Below are 22,255 nucleotides of genomic sequence, written 5' to 3' on the forward strand. Positions count from 1 at the left end.
ATAAAGCAGGTGGAGTCAGACTGTTCTCAGCAATATCCAGTGAAAGGAGAAGAGGTAGTGGGCACAAACAACAACAAAAGGCATCCAATTTAATCCACAAAAAAATTTAATAATTTACTGTGGAGGTGATCAAAACCTCAAACATATTGTCCAGAGAGGATGCATAGTCTCATCCCTGAAGATATTCAAAACCAAGCAGAAATTGCCCTGAGCAACCTGCTGCACCTGACTCTGATAGAAGTGCTGACCAGCCTCAGCGACTGTCGTTCTTTTATCCTTATGGACTGCATGCTTTCATTTAGTTTCTAGGTGCCTTAAGCCTTCCACATTAAGTGGTCTAGCTATTCTGTCCTGACTGCCAACCTGCAAAACAAGTGTAACATTTGCTTATTTCATAAAATGAAGGAAAAGGGTGAAAATGTTAGTTAACATCATATTTATCCCAATCTGTGAGGGAAATTCTACTGTGGAATTAAATTAATATTATTGTCAAACATTTTCAAAATTTAATGAGATACCTGCTCAGCATACAGAACAAGGTATAGCACTCAGAGTTATGTTATGTCACATAATGAGAGAGACACTGTAAGTTGGGCATACTTTCTATCAGGAAAGTTTGTAATGGAAAAAGTTGACCAGTACAAGCAGATTCTCCCTTTTCAATGTTACAAGAAAAAAAAAAACAAACCTGAGGAATATGGAAAAAATTTTCCCAGTCATTGTAAAGAACTTTTAGGAAAGGGGAAATGGTTGGGTTCAGCTAAATTTAGCTAACAGTTTTCAATTCACCCAGTAGAAATATTTCCCCTATTGAAAGTGCAAGTTAGCACATTTTATGTCGTTTTCACTGGACACAGACTAATATTTAGAGAAAGCATAGCAAGTCCAGCACATATACCACTTCTCTCTTCAAAAACCTTAGGCATCTTGTGTAACATCCCTGAGATGAGCGTTTACAAGGATTTTTTTTTCTCCACTGAGGCAGCACTCCAGCATGATGCATGCCCAATTTTCAGCACTTGCAGACTTGCCAGTATTTTACCTTCAAGCTTGTTTATACAAGCAGCTTCCTCCAAGCACCACCCAAATCTGTCATAAACAATGGCAATAAAATGAAAGTCTGCCTGTTTTCATCTATACATTTTGCCAGCTCAATTTAAATCACACTCCAGGAGGGAAACCTTAAATGGTTGGTGCAAATGGGAACATCTGAGTTTTGGTCAGCTTTGAGTTTGCTCCCAGAGTTTCTCATGAAATTGTGCTTCTCTTCTCAAGTATCTCCCTGGACGCTGAAGAAAGTGAAACGAGCCATTTCAAAGAGTTGTCAGCATCTGTGAATGGATCCCTTATAGGAACATTGTAAATTATGTAACTAGAGCTGTAAAAATTCTGGTTAGCCGTGCAGCTACAACTAAACCTAAGGATTTTTACCACTAGTAAGTTGCAGAATAGGTGCCCCGTGTTTAAAAGTAGCTTTTGCCTCATTAGGTTGCCTTTCTGGAAATGAGAAATTTGGTTTAACTACATTATTTTTAATTGCTGAGCAAATAATCTCTCAACCACAAGATGCCTTCCTTGAACTCCATGAAAAACGTGAAAATGACTACAGCAGATGTTTCTGCTTTTTAGACAAGGACTCTCTCCCACTGCTCTCTTTTACAAAAGCAGACACCAACATGGCAGAGTTCCAGCATACTCCACGGCTAAAGCAAAATCCAATGTTAGCAAGTCAATGGTGAAAAAACCTTCTGTGCATAAAGTCGGTATGAAAATAAAATTTGTCTCACTTTCATTGTGAGAAAGATTATACAATTAGGCCCTGTATTTCCATAACTAATAGACTGTACTTTTAAACATTAACCTTTTCTATCAGTGTTAAGAAGCTGGTCTTACTTATGTGAGAGGGACTTGCTAGGGGGGGCATGAAGTGATAGAATGGGAGAGAATAGTTTCAAACTGGAAGAGGGTAGATTTAGATTAGAAGGAAGATTAGGAAGAAGTTCTTCACTGTGTGGGTTGTGGATGCCCCCTCCCTGCAAGTGTTCAAGGTCTGGTTGGATGGAGCTTTGAGCAACCTGGTTGAGTGGGAGGTATCCCTGGCCATGCCCCATGCAGGCCAGTTGGAACTACATAATCTTAATAAGGTCCCTTCCAACCCAAACCACTCATGATTCTGTGATTTAGGTATTGTCTGTTGCTGAGCACATGGTCATTCATTCACCAGCTTTCTCACAAAAGAGAATGGGCCCTGTTAGATTCTCAGCACAATATTGCTTCCTTTCTTTTATTCCCAAGTGGTTTTGCATACTCCAGCCTTCAGAGTTCTGCAGTATTCAGTGTATATTTTATAAACACTACTACTTCTCTTAGGTGAGCCTTGGCACTGAAGTCCTCAGACACTTACTGTCAGCACCTTTATGCTGTTATGAACCTGAAATCCTAAACTAAATGTTTGCTCTATGTGTTTTCTAATGTGAAAAAAAAATGATGAAAGAAAGTTATCTTTGTTTCTTTCTTCTTGGAGTACAGAGATAATTATACATTCTTAAAGCCAAGGAAATACAGATGTTGACATATTAATGGAAAAAAATACATTGCATACTTCACACTCATAAACAAGGAAGCAGGATCTGGATGTTTCAAGAAGGGCAAGTTAAAAGACTGAGCCATGACTCATCATGCATTTTGATGTTATTTAACTGAAAAATAATAATGGTCTGTGTTCAGTAATACATCATTATTCACCAATTAATTGGATACATTTTATAACATCAGATATAAAAATTGTTGTCTTCTGGATTCTTATTCACACTCCTTTTCAAACCTAGGTTTGCCAAACTAAGTAGGGTCAGAAAAGACACTAACCCACAAAGGAATACTTCTCATGGTTGAAAGTGGGGGAGTAGTAGTCTAAGTGTCATAAAATGACTTTCCGGTCTTTTTTCAGAAGCATCTGCTGAGTAACTTCTATTCAGATGGTGCTCAATGCCATTACAATCATGTGCAAATCATTGTTCTTTGCTGTAGTCATACCACGTAAAATTTCCAATCATAAAGCTTAAAAAGGAAAAAAATATGCACAGCTATAAACAACTCTTTTTTCTGTGCAATGGCAGGTGTACCAGAACAAGCTAAGAGGATCAAAAACTATTGCTTTAGGCATATTTAGTTTTCTTCACAATTTCCAGTGCTTTGGAAAATGCTATAGAAAACATACTAAGAAATGACTGAGATTAGGGAAAAATATCAAAATAGCATAGATCACAGTCTCAGTATATTTAAGTGTATAGCAAGATCTGGAAGCTGATTTTTTTTTTCCTAAAAACATCTTCAAGCTTTGAGAAACTCAGTACAACATCTTATTATTTCTTTTACCAGAGTGCAAATGCAACTTTTGAAGAAAGTGGAATTACAGTTTCCAGACTAAATGTGGGCTTCTTATGGACAAGCCACTTACACCAGCTATGAAGCATTCCAGTAATTTACATTAAATAACTACTTGCAAGACACAGTGAGAGAACAGCAGTAGCCTTGCTTGATTAGTACACTAGCTTGCAACACTTCAATTATACAGAGAATGTGCTGGACCACCAGAACTCTAAAGTAGTCTAAAGGGATAACTTCTGCCTGTCATAAAGTGACAAAACCAGAAATTCAAAAAGGTTCATAATTCACCTATGAACATTTATCATATAAATCCAATTTTGAGCAGATTCAAAAGAGCTATATGAGCACCTTTGATATCCTGGAAGCATCTTTGATTTTCTGCTTGCATTTAAAGCATGCCTTGCTATTTTGCTTATTATACACCATAGTGAAGATTAAACCAGACAGATTTCAGCTCTTCTTTTAAACTCCAACTATTTCCACTATTTCCAACTATTTCCACTATTTTACCTAGGAAAGTCTGAACTATAGGAAGTTACAACTCAGTGCACAGAATGAAGAACTATCAACAAGTCAAATAATTTTAGCGTGCTGGAAAGAATAAATTACATTTAGAACTTATTTCATGCTCATGTTGTTAATAACATCATATGAAGACTGGTGTCAATGTCCAGCTGAGGACCAGTGACAAGTGCAGTTCCTCAGGGGTTTTTAATATCTTTGTCAGGGACATGGACAAAGGCATTGAGTACATTCTCAGTAAGTTTTCTAATGACACCAATCATTGTGTTGCAGTGGATTCACTTGAGGAAATGGATGCCATCCAGACAGACCTTAACAGGCATGAGGAATGGGCCAGTCAAAACAGCATGAGGTTCAACAAGTGCAAGGTCCTGAACCTACATCAGACCATTCCCAGGCAAAACTGCAAGCTGGGTACAGAGTGGCTTGAGAGTAGCCCTGAAGAGAAGGACCTGGGGGTGTTGACTGATGAGAACCTCAACATGAGCTGGCAGTGTGCTCATGCAGCTCAGAAGGCCAACCATATCCTAAGACACATCAAAAGAAGCGTGGCAAGTAGATTGAGAGAGGTGATATTCCCCTTCTATCCTGCACTTGTGAGACCCCACCTCAAATACTGCATCCAGTTCTGGTGTCCCCACCATAAGGACATAGATCTGTTGGAATGAGTCCAGAGGAAGGGCACAAAGATGATTCAGGGGCTGGAGCACCTCTGCTACAAGGAGAGGATGAGGGAGCTGAGATTGTTCAGCCTGAAGAAGACTCTGGGGGTCCTTCCAGTTTCTGAAGGGAACCTACAGAAAGGCTGAAGAGGGACTTTTCATAAAAGTGTCCAGCAATAGGACCAAGGGAAATTGTTTTAAACTGGAAGAGAATAGGTTTAGACTAGATCTTCCTAAGAAGATCCTAAGATCTTCCTTCAGTATGAGGGTAGTGAGACTCTGGAACAGACTGTCCAGACAAGTTGTGGATGCCCCCTCTCTGAAGCATTATGACATCAGGGCATTTATGACAGCAGTATTATGACATCTTAGTATTATGACATCAGGTCAACCTCACAAAATAAAAAATTGTTAGTGCAAATGTTTGTAAATGAGAGAAACTGGAATGGAATCATAATAAGCAAATGATTCATTAAAGACATATTTCTTTAGCTTTTGACTATTTGGAAGTAGATTAAGGCTTCTTCATGTGTAATTTTGGATCTTTATTTTAGGAGATGAAAAAATATTTTCAGAACAAATTGCCTAGTGAAATAAATGAAAAATCCTTGCACCAAATGTAACATTTATTTTCATGTATTTTGATTTGTCAATAGAGCTCCAACACAGGATTTTCAAAATAAATTATTTCAGGAAGGTCAGTTTTTTGTGAGTTTGTTGACTTTTTTTTTTTTTTTTAGGTTGATGTGTTTTAACATGTAGGTGAAGCTCTGAAAGATTAAAAATACTATTTAAAAAATTAACCTAGCTTTACAGTACCAGCAGATAGAGCAGCTTTGGAAATGTGTAGAACACTACAAGCAAGCAGAACTTGACCATAAGGAAGACTGTTACTATAGGATTTCACCTGCAACATGAGATTTAAATGTTTTCCTCTTCTCTAGATCTGTGCATGTGGCTCTTCAGGTGGATCTGCAGCCAAGCATACCACCAGTAAAAATCACTGCTGGAGCTGCTATGACAGACAAGACAGTCTCTTAGAAAGAATTTAATTTTCTGCTCTTGGCTGAGTAAGAGGTATTACAAGTATTAGAGCAGAGTAGTCATTAAGACTACAGTTGAGACACAATTAATGATCCCCTCTCTGTCACCAGTGCTTGTCTGTCACCTTTCCCTTGAACCTGCTTCTGTTCTTCTTTCCTCAGCACTCTATGGATCAGATTCTCATTGGTGACATCAGTGATGCTGAGATCAGAAACTGGCTCCTTGCCTCTATTTTTCCTTTGCCCTACCTCCAATTTGCCTTCTCTTCAAAGACTCTTCACTGCAGCTCCCAGTGCTTTGCAGGTATCCTTGACTACAGTTCACATTCCCTGATCTCCAGCCAGCTGGAGTAGCTCCCTGGTATGATATAATCCAGATCAAAGACAGGTGGCCAATCAGTAAATGAGAGGCTTGTTGGCACAAAACAGAAGTGACTCAGCCACTATTTTGTCCCCTTTATTCAGTCTTAAATTTGTCTGAAAAATAGTTGTGTGTGGTAGATCTTGAAGAGAGTGGATTCCTAATCATGGGAAGCTGTACTTCTTAAAAAGAAAAAGTTTCTACTGGATGTAGTAACAGACTTGCCCAATCAGCAATCCAGCTGCAAGGCAAAACTAGCACAGCCCAATACTGCAGCAGATTTATAAAGGACTTTTTGTAAGTTGTAGTTACTACAATGACAAGTCAGTCTTTATTTTCACAATCTGGTCTTGGAAACCTTGTTTTTCAGATTTTCTTACCAAATGGAAACCAAATTTAAGACCATAAGTTGGTTATCATTGGTTATGTTGACAGTGATTGTTTCCAGAATGCCTTCAAAATATCCCCTCCCTTCCCATCAAGTAATCAATGCAATTTATTCAGCTGCAAGGCAAAATTCACCAGTACAACAAAGAATCAACATTTCTACCAATCAGATCACTGGATACTGAGTTGACCTCTGTGTGCTGTCCATATCTCTGCCACTAGTGTATTCTTTCTTTCAGGGAAATTGTGCTTTCAAAGTAGGGACTGTTCTTGCACCTTGTAAGAATTTGGATACTTCGCTAAATTACATTTGCAACTTGAGAATATTATTCTCTAGAGTATACTTGCAGACATAAGGAAACACTGAGGGGGAAACTTCAGCACTGTGGCATACTGAGTCAGAAGTTCTACCATCATGTGTCAACATGGATCCATGTGCCAGGAGTACATAATAAGGTGGCCTGCATTAGGAATCTGAAGAGACATGTTGGTGCAGTCTGCTAACTCAGTTCAGCATCCAATGCAAATTAATGTTGCTTTCTTTAACCCAAGGCATAGAATAAAATAGTAGTGTAGCGTTTCTCAAGAAGCAAAATTTGTGGTAACTATATGCAATAGCATTCTAGAAAGCTTTGGCAGTGATTCACTTAAGTTAAAAATGAAAGAATTTCAAAGGAGGGACAAACCCAGATCACATGTGTACTTTCAGAAACAAAGAAAAGTTCCACCTGTGGCATTTCAAGCTGTTTCAATTTCTTTGCCAATTCTTGAAATCAGTGCTTTGTTTTTTCAGAGAGTCTCTGCCAAAGCCTGGTCATTAGACCCAAAACTCAATATAGCTGTAGATCTCCATTCCTGACTGTTTCATTTGTGCATTACATGGGTCTGCAAGAGCTTATGATAACTATCATGGCTCTTTTCACAACTAATTTTCTAATCACCAGTGCCTGATAATAGCCAGAATGTTTCTTGAGTGACTTTACCCAACAATGTAAAAGAACAATCTACCAACATGTTGAATAACCTTGCCCATAAAATGGCACTTTGGTAAAGACTGAAGTTCGAGATCTTCTCTGAAAGCTAACTTCATATTCCTCATTTCAGGTGTAACCAAGTACTTAAGGTACTTGTTCCCTAAATTAGTTACTATTTTAACTGCTTTAATAACTAATTTGGAATGATTGTAACAAGAACTGTAGTTCTTGTTGGATCCCACAAAGCTAAATTAAAGACAACACAGTGTTGGATGTAATTACACAACTTTATTGAACACACACAAAACTGGTAGGCATTAAATAGTTTTTACAGGCCAATGGTAGCTACAAAACCTAGTCCTGTGCAGTGAGAGAAATAGAAAAGAGAAGAAGAAAAGGAAATAAAGAGGTTGTAATAAAGTTCTCACCTAAAGATCCAGTGGTCCCCCATTGGCCTCATGGCAAAGAGGGGCAGTGGTCCAATCATAGGAGAGTGGCATGGGGTTGGTGGCTCTCCTCCTTTTATACTATTAATTTCTTGCTGAGCCACAGCTGCTAGCCAATTATTGCTCATTTCAGCTCTTATCTAACTTGGTCTGGAAAGTTCCTCCTAGTGGCTGCCTCCCTTGTGGTTTGCAAAGCTGCCTGAGACTGTTAGCTCCTGCGTAAGCAGGGTCAACACTCTCCAGCTTTGTGGTTTCCCTTCTTATCAAGGAACTGCCTCTTATTAAGTTCCTCAGACTGAGACATATGCATAATGCATCCCACCCATTACAGAGGGTTACTTGTTTACAGTCTCTATGCTGTCTATCCATGAGATTATTCTCTAATAAACTACAATAGAAAATACATGAAGTTGCTTCTGCAGGACGCTTTGAAAAACCTATCAAATTTAAATACACAGAAATTAGTTCTGAGCTTTACTTCAGCTGCCAGCAAAAGCTGTAGCACTGATGAGTAGGCAAAAGAACTGTCTCAATCACATGTACTTGCTGCTAGCTGTCAGGAACCTCCATTTTGCATTCCTTCATCTGAATTTCTTCCCATTGATTAGATTTAACTCCAATTTCCATTGTATTTGAAAAGTCAGGGCAGTGCAGTGAAATTCTATTAACTGGAAAGAAGGAAGACCCAAGGAAATGCAGGCCAGTCAGCATCACCTGTGTGCCCAGCAAGATCATGGAGCAGATCCTCCTAGAAATTATGCTAAGGCACATGAAAAATATGAAGATGGTTGGTGGCAGCTGGCACAGCTTCACCAAGGGCAAATCCTGGCTGTCAAATTTGGTGGCCTTTTACAATGGGGTCACAGTGTTTGTGCACAATGAGAAAAACTGATGTCATCTACTTGGACTTGTGCAAAGCATTCAACATTCTCCTGCACGACATCCTGGTCTCTAAATTGGAAATATAAGGATACAATGCATTGACCATTTGATGGATAAGGAACTGGCTGGCTGGTCACATTCAAAGATTTGCAGTCAGCAGCTCAGTATCAAAATGGAGACCAGTGACAAGTGGCATTCCTCAGGGGTCAGTAGTGGGACCAGTGCTGTTTTTGATAACCATGTTTTTTTTATAGCAACTTTACTATCAAGTTGCCCATGGGATGAAATGAGATCTTGCTGATAGTGACCTTACTCATGTGTACAGTTCAATCCATTTCTTCCAAAATTTGTCACATGATCACAAACACAGGCCTGCTGTCCAGGCCAACTTTCTAGGCAACATGAAGTGTTAAGAGTGCTGTGCAAGCAGCCAATCAGTTTTCAAGCAGCCAATTTTTGTTTGGGAATGGTTTCAGAGTGGGATCTGTCCATTGTAAGGATTTGTGCCACACCTTTGCTCTCAAGGGCTGTCTGGATAAGTCCTCGGTGTAATGGCTTCAAAAGCAGCCATGGTTGTGCATTCTCTGTGTGGATTACCATGAATTTGCCTGTTTCCTAGATTCTAAAATGCAGCCGGCTCAGAGTTTTGTGAGTGAAAGTCTTTTGGCCTAACCAAAGTAACCAGCAACTTAGAACAGCGGACTACCTGTCTGTCTAGGCAAAGACACCAACTATTAGTTACTTCAGCAGCCCACACAACCTGAAGAATCAGTTTTACTTCCTATTTGGATAACTTCACCTTCTGAGGAAAAAGCCATGGGCTGCAAGGCAACAGCAGAAAGGAGCACTAGCAACAAAAGTTATCAGGTCCTTACCATTTCCTGTCTATCCCACTGAAGGGCAGAAGTAGCAAGCTTAGTCCCTCCTGAGCAGCCTAATATGCAGCATATTAGCTGCCTGTAGCAGTAGGGATGTGTAAAGAAGAGAACAATACCTCTAATCACAACGTCAAATCAGTTCCTCCAGTTGCAAGAACCTTTACAACTCCTTCCCAAACAGGAGGTTATGATCATAAATCCCAATTGACAAATTAACAATAATGCCCAACTCTTTTCTAAGTACAGAGTAACTGTTTGCTTACTGTGGCACAGGATAACAAAATCTTTGCAAGAGATTTCTAGAGATTTCCATGTCTTTCATACCCATTTTAGGCCTTACACAACTGCACTCCCATTATACTGCTGCCAGCTTGCATTGTCGTTGCATCGCTTGCAGTTAATGGTGCAACAATAAGGGCTATATTAGCACCTTTTTTGTAGCCAATTATATTTGCTTCTTTCTTCTTTGGGGGGCTCCCTTACACAGCAGCCCAGTACTGGCTTCCTGTTATCTGCTAAATGTCACCTTATTTGGTTACTGTGGGAATGGTTGTTGCACTACTCCTTTATCCCAACTGCTTGTAACTGTCCACTCACAAATCTGCTTTTTTCCTTGCTAATTATTTTCAATACATCCCTTCTCATCAGGGGTTCAGACATTCACCAAGAAAGCACAGACTGTGTTTTTTGAAAGGCTTCTGAGCAAGTTTAACACAATCATGCATTTGTGCTGCTTGGTGTCTGTATATGCAGCGTTAAATGCTGCTAACACACATGAATTGAAATTTCGGCGTACACTTATATCTAGGCATAAATTTTCATACAAATCTTAGTCTTCCACAAGCACTCAGACTGCAAACTTCCTCTGTGTGATGTCTTTGTTCATTTCCCCACCCTATTCCAGGAAGTGACCTGCCATTCAAAGTTCTTTGCTTTATTTTGTTGTAGTTGCACTTAACAGGTAATTCTACATGTATTTTATAGAGAAAAAAAGGTACTACTTACACAATAGCACAGAAAAGTCCTAGGTATTTTCAAGGAAGTGGAAAATTGTCAGAAATTAAGGGGAGTTGGTTAACTGCATGTATTTTACATAGTCTAGAAGAGAACAGAAGAAATTTTTTTCCTGACAGTTGCTAACAGAGTTATTGTAAAAACACTGAAAGCAGCCTGTTGCACTGAACAGAGCAAGATGATAAAGTGTGAACAGGCTCTAAATCTCACACAGGCAGCAGCCAAAATCAGTACACAATGAACATAAACCCAACAATAGTTAAAGTAGCAGAATTTATGTGTGATACAGTAGGAAATACATAAGTCATTAAGGTTTATGAAGGCAGCACAAAGATCAATTTAACATGGAGACATGCCTGACTTAATAAGAGTATGTGAATTTAAAATTATTTAACTTAATTACTAATCCCTTACATGAATTCCTGTTTATAGATGGATATCCCTTTGGAGATGGATCCTATGGAGATCCAGATGCTTTGTTACACTAAATGTTGCCTTCACATGTCCCTGTATTTCTTGTGAAGAATAAAGTCTTCTGTAGTAGGTTGAAAACACGGACTGTAGCAGCATTACTATGTCAAAAATAATTTACCTGACGAGTCAAAACTAACCTGATTTATCTGAATTTCTGTTATTAGAGAGCAGTCATATGAATTGCTGTGTCAGCAGTGCAAGCAGTGACAATTGCAAACACCAGTGGCAGAAAGCTGACATCTACATCTTGGGCTGCCCTGTACATGGTCCTTTGGTGAATGATTTATTTTGGCTTCAAGATCAACTGGCTAATGTTAAACAGCAGGAAACTATACTTATACCCTAAATACGGTGTGAACACTTAATTATGAAAAGTCTGCATATTGAAGAGGCCAGTATATTCTTGCTGAAATCAAACTCCACATCTTAAATCACATACCTTCCTTACCAAGCAGCTACATTTCATGCTCATGCATCTGATGTAGTGAGTAGCAAGTATACATATTCCTGGTGTCCAACTCAGCTATGACTCTTAACAATGAACTAATAGGAGAGCATGAACAGAAAAACCTTAAGGCTGTATCTTGCAATCTGAATGGCAGCAGAGATGGACACAATTTACCCAGGTGTTTGAGAGCAAACCTGTGGAAAAGCTTACACATTCCAGGTCTTGTATTTGCCTTTGGCCTTTCTGATCAAATGGTGTCACAGAGCAGAAAGCTATCAGTCACCTGTGGAAATCACTCTACAGTACACATTTTGTAAAGTACATTCTCTGTACTTTTTTACAGTTTATTTTGTAAATACATTTTGTTTGTTTTCCCCAGTCAAGTACATTCACAACCTGCTTAGAGGATCAGAATTCTACACTTCAGCCTTCCTTCACATATTCCCCCATTGACATGCAATTAGCACAAATCTGATACTGGTGACACTAAAAAAAAATCACCATAGATTTTACTTCCATTTTATATTCAGAGACAAACTCCAAGATTATTTAGAGATGGGTAAATTAATTGTTTGCAGCGAGCACTGCTAGCAACAATAACAGCAGCAAAAAGGACTCTCCAAGAACTGCTGACACCTGTTGAGCATTCTGGGTTTGCTCCACTCTGCAGAAGTTGTTTGACTACTTCCTGCAGGCAGAAATAGCCAAAACTAGGAAGCAGGTTATCTTGCTAAAGGCATACAAAAAGATAACTGACTGCCAGTATCAGAAAAGGTTATCACCCTGGAACGAATGCCTAATAACTAAAGAGACCTCAAAGTCCCAGAGAAATGCATTTTTGTCATGCTTCTGGTCAATATTCTTTTGAATAGCTTCACTGATTATTTTGTTTATAAACTCTGCAGCAGACAGAAAGCCAGTGAGGTTTGGTAAGCACTCAGAAGATAAGATTAGAACTGAAAGTGATGTTGAGAAATTGGTGAGAAGCTCAAAAATCATTAAGATAAAAAACAAAAGCAAGTATAAAATTATACTCTTGGATGAACACAAAACTGAGATCATCTGGTTAGAAAGGAAAATGGCAGTCTGAAAAACAAAGAGTCAACATCACTGTGTGTTTCTCCTGTCCCCACCCTGCCCTTTGCACCCCCCCCCCCCAAAAAAAAACATGACATCAAACCAAACTCTGGAATTTCGTGGACTACAAAATGAATAGCACATTAGCACATTGTCACTGCAAGCCAGCCCAACTTTCTCACACGCTTCTTTCTCACACATTCATTTTGGAATGCATTAGGAATTGCTCTTTAGACAAAGGAGATAATTACTATTCTCTAGCCTTGAGAAGATCTCAGCTGAGTATTTTTTTTGACATCACATTCACAAACACACCTTGCAAGTTTAGAGCAGCTGAAGGCACTATGAAAGAGTCCGTGTTTTAAACCTGTGGAGATAGTTAGATGAACATGTACATCTCCAGAAAAAGAAGCTGAGATGAAAAGTGCATGACTACCAAGCACATTTATGAAAGTTGCACTATAACTGAAATTTCACTTAAATTAGGTAACACTTATCAGGAAAAATTCTAACCAGTGCAAATAATTATCAGGCTGAGATGCACCCCTTCAGTTGAGTAAGGCACATACATAATAATACATACTACAGATCAGTAGATGGGCAGATAAAGAGCATCCTTCTCAATAGGATTCACACACTTCAGGAAAAGCACTGTTCCCTATACAGAATGGATAGGGTATGACAAGACTTTTGTGGGGAATACAAGCAAAATAGACACTTTCCAGGGCTTCTTATCTCAATTATTTATCATCACAGCATTTCCTTAATTGCTGAGCAACAACAAAAAACAAACCAAAAAACCCCCAAAGCCTTCTTTTTCTGTGTTACTTGTGACATTACATGGGTAAACTTGTGAACTACATTGGTATAGAAGATAAAACTTCCACCATACTGCAGCAAACTCATGGAGGCTGGTCTTCTTTCCCCAGCTGGTGATGACCTCAATGAGCTAACCTTACTACAAAGATGAAAGATCTTGCCTTCACCCTGTCTGCACCATTTTTGTTCCAGTGGCTGCAACTTCTGCCAGTTGGTAGCAGAGAAATACCACCATAAACTGTTACAGCAGGAGGCCCAAGGTTGTAATCGTGAGGTTGCTGTAAAAACTCCTGTAAATCTGTGTTAGTAATGACCTTGTTTTGGTGTAACCTTCTTTTTGGAGTGTCCCTGCAAGAGTTCCACTCAAATTGGTTTCTAACCAGTTTTAATTATGTTGGTTTAATTCCTCACAAACAAGGTTTAGTTCCATAGATATTTACCTAGTCAAAATGGTACCACTTCTCATTGTGGTAGTTACTCAAGTTCGTAAATTTTATGTGCAATTCTACTGTTGTCAGCAGCATCGGTTTGGTTTACAGTCCCCATTTTGTAGCTTTTTTCTTTCCCTTTTGCTACGCTAGACATACCAATCAGGGAAAAAAAATATCCTTTATCATGTAATCATTCACCATGTTTGTGTCTAACTGCATATGTGCAACTATGTGTAACTATGTATGAAATTTTAGCCACTTGGGTCTCATAGTCTCTCTCACTATGGGCCCTCACTAGTCTTACCCATTTCAGTGAAGCTTTGCATCGGGTGAACATGCATGCTTTGACAAAAATTTCCAACCCATTCAGTACAAATTGCAATGAAATTAAGTATTTCAGCAGAATACAAAGAGCCTTCAGACTGACATCAGCAAAATGCCCAATCAACTGGAGTTTTAGTTGCTCCAAAATGGAACTGGCTGCTGCAGCATTCCTAAAATAAAACAATCGTTAACCAAACACAGGTGCATTTATCCCAAAGTCGAGTTAATATTTTTCTTTCACCCAAAAGACTTTATATTCTCTTTTTCTTCTCTGAATGCTTTCAGCCAAAAAGAAGTTTAACCTGGTTTAGAATGGTTTGAGTGCTGCTCAAGTCCAAGAAGCAGTCCAGCTGCTTTGCAAAGAAATTTCTCCGCCATTACTTAAGGCTTATTTACTCTTCTGAAGAAAGTAGAGGCAAAGGGGCCCTCATTACTCTGGGAAATGAAGGAAATGATTAAAAAAAAAAAAAAAGACTGGATAATGAGAGTTCCAGTAGAGTACAAAGAAAAAAACAACAAAAAACCCCACCAAACTTCTACCTTTTTTCATTAACATTAGAATATTTTTCAAGAATGTTAACTAGAGTCTTATTATCTCTTAAGACACGTGGTTGCAACTTGTAGTTTAAAACAAAGCTAAAACCAAAACCATAAATTACTCAAAGATCAAAAGCTTTACGTAATGATACTGGTTATTTTGTCGACAGATTTGAATGTTTCCATTTCTTTGATTTTGCTCCCAATTAAATATTTTTTCATAGACAATGGAAAACTGAAAGTACAGCCTTTTAAAGTTTACATATTTACTGGATAGTTCTGTCCAGTTAGCACTAATTCTTATACACTTATCTTAGTATTTTAGTAGCATGAGCATTTTAGTATCCCTTTACATAACAAATAGGATGAAGCTAACGATTAAGTAGTAACACCTCGGAAAACTACTGCAACTGTAATTAGCATTGTATAGCCAGCACTGTAACTTGGTGATTACTGCTCCTGTTCGACCCATGAAAAAAAAGCCCCAGGCTAAACATCACGTAAACAGTAGCTGTCACTTAATCACCGACCACAAGGTGCATTCGGGGCTCCCAGCACTGCTTCAGGTCCTTAACTGCACCTGGCCAAAGCAGAGGAACTTCACGTTAAATACTATCACCTAAGCATCTCTAGCAGCTACTGATTTTAATTCTGAAGCTCCTCCTGGTATTTTTACTCCGTAGCGCAAAGTGAAACCCAATCCACAGCAAAGGAGTTAGAGCAGCTTCAGAGCTGCACACACCCCCGTCCGACACGACTAAAAAAAGTTAATTTCATATGACACCTATGGAAGTTTAGCTCTACATAAACAAACAAACTTGCGTCCAAAAAATCCGCAGACCGGCGAGCTCGTAGTGCTTTAACAAAATATTCAATCGTTTTGTACAGAAACAGGTATAGCTGGTGCGAACAAGGTGAGAGAGCTCGGCAGATACGAGATACAGAAAAATGATATACAGAAAAAAGCCAGAACAAAAACGAAACAAAAACAACACAAAAAAAGCCCCAAAGCCCAATAAACAAACAAACAAAAAAGCCAAAACCCCCAGAAACCAAACAAAAACCACCAAACCAAACCCCCACCAAGCTAAACCCAAACAAAATCCTAGAAAAACGAAGCAACACAACACAAACAGAACGAGCACGTGGAGTTGATACGTGTACTTCCATACAGCCGTTAATGTGGCCAGGAGGGGCGAAGCATGCTAGACAGAACGAACATAACTGCACTATTTCCCCTTCCTACTCCTAGAAACAAGAGATCCATCTCCGCTCCTCACACAGACTCGTTACAGCTGGCGACCACTCCAACACCCGCCCCAGGCCCGGGGCCAGCAGCAGCCGGGTCTCCCGCGAGGGCAGGCGGTGAGGACCCGCCCGGCAGCGCCAGCCAAGCCTCGGGGCCAGCGGCCGTTGGGAGCGGCATCCCGCCTGACTGGCAGGCCGCTTCAGCTCCGAGGAACCTTCTCGACAGCCTTCTCTTGTCCCGGCGGCAGCCTCTGCCAGCACAGACGCGGCACAAGGTGTAAGTTGTGGGTGGGACGAAGGACCACCTCCTTCTATTTTTTTTCCCCCCCTTAAAAGCAAGGGGACACCCGCTCCCCCCCGCCAGGTACAGGAGACCACAACGCCCGTCAGGCTGGCTCCCGGCTCTTCCTCCTCTACCGCTGGCAGGCTCGCCCCGGCAGGGAGGGGCAGCGACAGAGTTCCAGCACCTTCTTAACTCTCTTCCCAAAATACCCCCGCGAGTGCCACCACCCGCGCCTTGCCGCTACCTCCGCGAGGAGGGCGCTCCCCTCTCTCCGTCTCTCCCCTCAGCACATGCGAGATAGGGAGGGGTTGGGACGGCGCGGAGGAACCTCGATCGACAGACAGCTCACGCCTGTCCCGCCGCAGCACGGGAAGCACCCGAGCGGGGCCCTCGGCGTGCGCGCACACGTTCTCTGGCACACACATGCAAAGCTGCTGCACACCTCCCTCCCTCCCCCCAACCTCCCTCTGCAACGTCCCCGTTGAGCGACAGGGAGCAGGCACCAATAGGGGGCCCCTTTCCGCGCAGGGGGCGGGCACTCCCTTGCCGGCGGACCAATGGGAAAGCCGCTTCCTGGACGGCGGCGTCGGTAAGGGGAGGTGGCGGGTGGGGGGGCCGGAGGAGGGGCAGGAGTTTAGGAAGAGGAGGGAATGGCTGTCATCAATGAAGTCATGTTCATATTCTAGTCCCCCGATCCGGTTCCGGACTCTGGTGACTCACCGAGGGGGAGACGAGCGACATCCAGCACGGCGCTCCTGGGCGGAAGGTAAATATAACTTACGCCTCGGTCCGCCCCCCGCCCTACTCCCCGTCCCTGGCACGGTGGTGCCTGCGCCGTCTTTTATTGTTGGTGATTGTCGCCGGCACGCACCGTGCCCACCTTCCCTCCCTTTCCTCAAGCACGTCCCCGCTGGCCCCGGGTGACACCGTGCCACCTGCTTTCCCTCCCCACCTTCTCCGGCGCTCGGCCCTCCCAAATATTTATACCCCCCGGTGGGTGGGGAGAAGAAAGTTTTGATCCGGTATTTCTGGAATAATCATGATACGGATCTCGAGATTGGGAGGGTGTGAGAGAAAAAAACCAAACCGAGGCATCGCTGGTGGCTGACTTGTGAGTCAGCTGCACCCGCGGGAGACACGGACGGGAGAGCGGCGGGGCGCCATGCCCGGGCCTCTCAAGCCGCTGTGCGGCGGGGCTGACTGCGGGGCTGACGGCGAGCAGCAGCGGCTGCCAGCTCGGGGCACCCCTTGATCTTGCCGCCAAGCGACCGTGTCACAGGCGACGCGACCGGGAGAGAGACAGACCCGGAGGAGCGACAGCCCACCACCCGTCTCCCCTCGCCGTGTCAGCTAGGCGGGCCGGGGACGGCCTTGCCTGAAGCCCCGGTTGCTGCGAGCCGCCTAGTGGATTCCCTCACGGCGTTTGCCGGGGGTCCCATGGTGAAGTTCACGGTGTCCGGCGACGGAGGGGTGTGTTGTCGCGGTGGGGGTGGTTCTCCGCTGTGGCATACGATTGTGTAGAGCCGATCGAGGAAGGGGAAATGGAGAGGCATGAGGAAGGAGGAACGTGGTGCGTGAGGGAGCGGTGTTGCCTGTGAGAGTAGCGGCATTACCCGGCAGAGGCAGGGAGGCCATGATCCGGATAATCTCCCTGTCTGCCTGTCACTGGCACTTCGCACACCGGGGAGGGGGGAAGATAGGGCGGTGGGGGCTGGGACTTCGCCCGACCTGCTGCGGCTCCTGTTGCGTTTCAGTCTGTTTTTAACTGTGCAGTCATTCCTGCTGTAAAGGTATCTCGATTACATCCCAAAATAGCTCGTCGTACCGCCCCACCCCCGTTTTCCCTGCAGAAATTATGCCTTTCCCCTCCGCTTTTCAGCGGTCGGAGAAGCGGAGCAGCACAAAACATGCGCTTGCAATTTTCTAATCGCCTTCCAAGCAAAAAGCATTTTATTTCCGGTGTGCGTGGAAATTTTTTTTTCTTTTTTTTTTGGATGGGCCCGAGCGGGAGCGAGGATTCCGACACGCGGATGCACAGGTAGACGCGACTCGTCTGCCCTGTAGGGAGAGGGGAACGGTGGTGGTCGGCACCTGGAAAAGTTCTCTATCCTGCCGGAGGCGGGGGCAGGCGGCGGTAGGCAGCGGGTCGCTGCTGCATACAGCTGCCAGACGGGGCACAAGAGCGATGGAGCTTGTCCCAGGTCCTCCGCGGTGACAAGCGCCGGTGGTGGCACGGGTTGGCCTTTGCCGTCCCTCTGCCTGTGCGAGCGGTAGCGGCGATTGAGGAAGTACCCGCCGCCGCACAGAGAAGCACAGACATGTTTGGTCTGCGTGACATGGTGGCGGAGGGAAGGAGCGGCGGGGAGACGGGCCCAGCCCAGTCCTGAGGCATGCCCCGGCTGCTTGTTCGCCTGCCGCCGCCGAGCCCCCCCTCCCCCCCCCCCCCTTCCCTCCCGCCGTCGAGATACGGGCTTCGGGGCGGCGCAGCCGTTGCTTGGGAGAGGGGAGTCGGAGGGAGGCAGCGGCGCTGATCTCCTGGCATGGGACGTTTTAGAGCCTGTCGGTCCGGGCGAAAACTTTCCAGGAAGGGCGGAGGGAGAGATGGGGCCCTGCATGTTGTTCGCGGCCGCCCCGGCGCCGCTGCGGGGGTAGTGGCTGGTGGTGGCGGGGGGAGCGGCGCGGTGCTGCCGAGGCGGAACGCTGCCAAGGATTGAACAGAGCGGCCCCCACGAGCCTCCGCTGGTGCCTGCGGGCTTGCGCCCGGCAGCGTGCCCGCGCCAACACATGGTGCCGTAGTTCCCCCACGGCCGCGCTTCGTGATGTCCCTGGTGCATAGGGACATCACGAAAAAAGTGGGGCTTTTTTTTTTTTTTTTCTGTCGCCTCCACCCCCAAATTCATTATGGTGGAAAAACAAACAGCACATGGCTGGAAAAGTTACAGCTCTTCGAAACTCGAACCGAAGTTACAGTTAACTGATGGGATTTTGTTTTTATTTTTATTTGTTTTAGTGTGTATTATGGTCAAGCACAGGGAGTATAAGTGTCAGCATGACTACATAAAGCGCACAGAAGTTGTTTTTCCTACCGCTTATAATTCAGTCAGACTTTCCAAACTTTAGGTTAGCAGCTGCTGATTCTAAGGTGTCTTCTGTTGAATATTTTAGATAGGTGGGTAAATAGCGAACTGAAGAATGGAAGCTATAATTTTTTCGTTTTTTACTTTTGCCATTGTAAGTATTCTGCATGCTTCCTGTAAAAAAAACAAAAACAACAAAAAGCGGTTGTTTTTTTTGTTCAAGCACAGCGTTGATCTGCTTGAATTCTCTTCTGTTTTACTTTAGATTTCTTCAGTGATACTTAGTTTTAACCACAGCCCCTAAGACCCAGACCATAAATATCGTACCATTACTTCGTTTAGTAGTATACCCGTTACATATCCTGAGGGGGCGGTTAAAATTGTGACCTTAGTGCAAATAAAGGCACACTTTCTCTTTCTGAACCTAATTGCCCTACTACTGTCGGTGTCTTTGTTTCTTTTGTCCTTTTGTTATTCTAAGGAAAACGGTGTTGTACCAGTAGGATAGAATTGGAGGCAGCTTTTTATGGCAAACATATAGCAGTAGTAAAAGGCAAAGAAGCACCAAACAAACAAACAAACAAAACAAAAAAAACCCCCACATTTAAAAATAAATCTAAAGTTCAGTGTATCATACAGTATCTGTGGACTTAGGGTAAAGCTTCATTAAATACAGTATCTCTCTCATAAGTTATGTCTCAACTTTAAGACAGTTATTTCTTTGGTGTTTCATAAGAAATAGGCCAGAACAGTGTGTTTAAAGCATCTTAGAAATGAACAGAAGAAAAGATCTGAAGTGGCCTGTGAGCTCTTCTTGTCAAGTTTGAAAAACGCTTTCACTAACACCTGAGGCTTGAAAACTGTCAAGAGAAGAAATGTTTCTTTCAGCTGGCATTCTTTCATATATTTTTGCAAAGGTCTAAATGGAATTAATATTTACAGATACATTTTCTCAAATTTTGTCAGACTTTAGAAGTTGAAGTCTAAATATGAACAGTTGCGAGTTAAAAAAGTCTTCACTTTTACCTCCAGTTTTCATGGTCTTGGTTTATTATATGGCTGTGAATTAGTGGTCTTTTTCTGAAAGAGGCTTGTATCACTGAACAGTTTTGCAAATTACACATTAAAATGCATAATTTTGTGTGTTTTCTATTGCAATTGAAGTTTTCTGTGTTTCTTGGACTTCTACCTCTTTTGAACTTTATCCAGATATTTTTTATTTGTTTGATCCTCTAGTGGAGTAGTAAACAATGTTATGACATAAAGTTCACTTGTGATAATGTCAGCAGAAAAGAGATTGTGCCTTATTTGCAAGATAAAGGGAAAGAAGTAAGGCTTACTTAATACAGCTTTGATATTTTGCAAGTATAACAGAATAAGAATACTAATACTGAAAATTGTTTTATTTGTTTCTGACACCTGTGAACTCATCACTTAGGCATAAACATTTTCCTGTTTGTCTCCACTTGTAGAAAATACCTCCTATGCATCCCTGCAGGTCAATCATGTAGACCTTTGGGACCTTTGAGAAAAATGTTAAAAATAAGTTTGTTGTGACAGAAACAATACCTTTTAACCTTTTCATATCTTCATTGATATTTTACAATAAATAACTTGTATTTAAAACAATATTCTGTTTTGTTCCTCCTCTTCTTCACTTCCTCCTCTACTATTCACGACCCGCAAAGGCCGGGCATGTCAGTAATGTGGAGAATTCCTTTCCTTCTGCCTACCTCTCACTGGCTTTTGATTTTCAGAATCTAATGTGAATGTGATGTTCAATAACTGTGATTGATACCTGTGGTAAAGGCTGCAGTATGGAATCTTAATCCATAACTAGTCAGTGCTGTCATGAGTCAGTTTTCTGTGCCTCAAACTAGAGTGGAATCAACATACATAGCAAATTCAGACTTGATCTTGGGCATTGTGTGCTGTGACTTTGGCTATGGGGCTAAAAGGCAATTAAGCTTCAGATGGCAGCTGTCTGCCCTCCTCTTTTCCTGAAGGCTGTTGCCTTCTATAGCAAAAACCGTCAGAAGGGATTTGTGTGTCATGCTGTAGCTTTTTCATTGAAAAGTCTGGTGGCATAGCCTAGCTTAACTTGTGTGAACTCTTGACTTGTGATGATACCTTTTAACTGTCAGTAGTACATTCAGTCCCCAGCTGTTAGCCAGTCATTTCACGCTGATGATTTTATTTTTTCATAGACAGAGTTGGCTGTACATTAGAGTAGTTGATAATTTGTTTTATGAAAAACTGGAACAGGTATGCAGTAGGTACAAGAATTTCCATGGGAATACTTTTAAGGAGTTGAAGGTGATGAATATTAGGACTGTTATCCTAAAGTAACCTCTATCAGTGTGAAAAATAGCCTTACACTGCATGACTCCACGATCAAGTTTTTTGTGTAAGCACACTACTGATTCTGCTAGCTCTGCTGGGGTACATGCAGACAATCTTTGGTAGACATCTAGACAAGCAGCTGAAGCAGCATTCAGAGGTTTTTATCCCTGGCCTAAGTGTCCGGATAAGCATTCAGGGTGCAGCATTTCTAATTCTGTGGTTTGCAGTTTAAACTGTAAGTTCCCCTTGCAGAAGATTTTGAAGTTACAGTGGAGTTATAAACATGAGTATGCAAACACAATCTCTCAGATCTTAGGGTGTTTGGCTTCTCTTCTGTGAACTGCGTGGTTCTGGTTTATGTTAGTTGAAGATGTGAATTTTCTCCTTCAAGTTTTTGTTTGTTTGTTTCATGCAATTCTGTTTATTGATTGAATCACTGTTTAATGAAATTTATAAAAGTTAAATGCTGTTAAGTGTTAATGCAGTGTCCTATATGGTTATACAATACAAAACTGATTTGCTTCTCAGTATTGTAACTTATTTAATTATGATGAGCTGCTGTCATTAGTAATCAGTTTTTAAAACTTGAACATCTTCATTTGGTTATGTTTAGCAGAGGAAACAAGTTCTATGGATCA

At 42.2% G+C, this 22,255-nt stretch overlaps 1 protein-coding gene across 4 annotated transcripts in view; it reads left to right on the forward strand.

Annotated features, from left to right (window-relative positions):
• The first annotated feature begins 16,002 nt into the window (after nucleotides 1–16,002).
• The window catches only part of SMARCA2 (SWI/SNF related, matrix associated, actin dependent regulator of chromatin, subfamily a, member 2), a 108,100-nt gene continuing 101,847 nt past the window's right edge, over nucleotides 16,003–22,255 (forward strand). The window contains exons 1-2 of one of the 4 annotated variants that reach the window (XM_030467983.1): nucleotides 16,003–16,191; nucleotides 16,884–16,963. The gene's annotated coding sequence lies outside the window, so the exon portion shown is untranslated. Of the gene's footprint in view, nucleotides 16,192–16,883; nucleotides 16,964–17,009; nucleotides 17,220–17,703; nucleotides 17,768–18,163; nucleotides 18,236–22,255 lie in introns of those variants that run through there. The other 3 variants (XM_030467985.1, XM_030467986.1, XM_030467984.1) reach the window with 3 other exon arrangements.

The sequence above is a fragment of the Calypte anna genome, chromosome Z, assembly GCF_003957555.1.
Source record: "Calypte anna isolate BGI_N300 chromosome Z, bCalAnn1_v1.p, whole genome shotgun sequence".
NCBI lineage: Eukaryota > Metazoa > Chordata > Aves > Apodiformes > Trochilidae > Calypte > Calypte anna.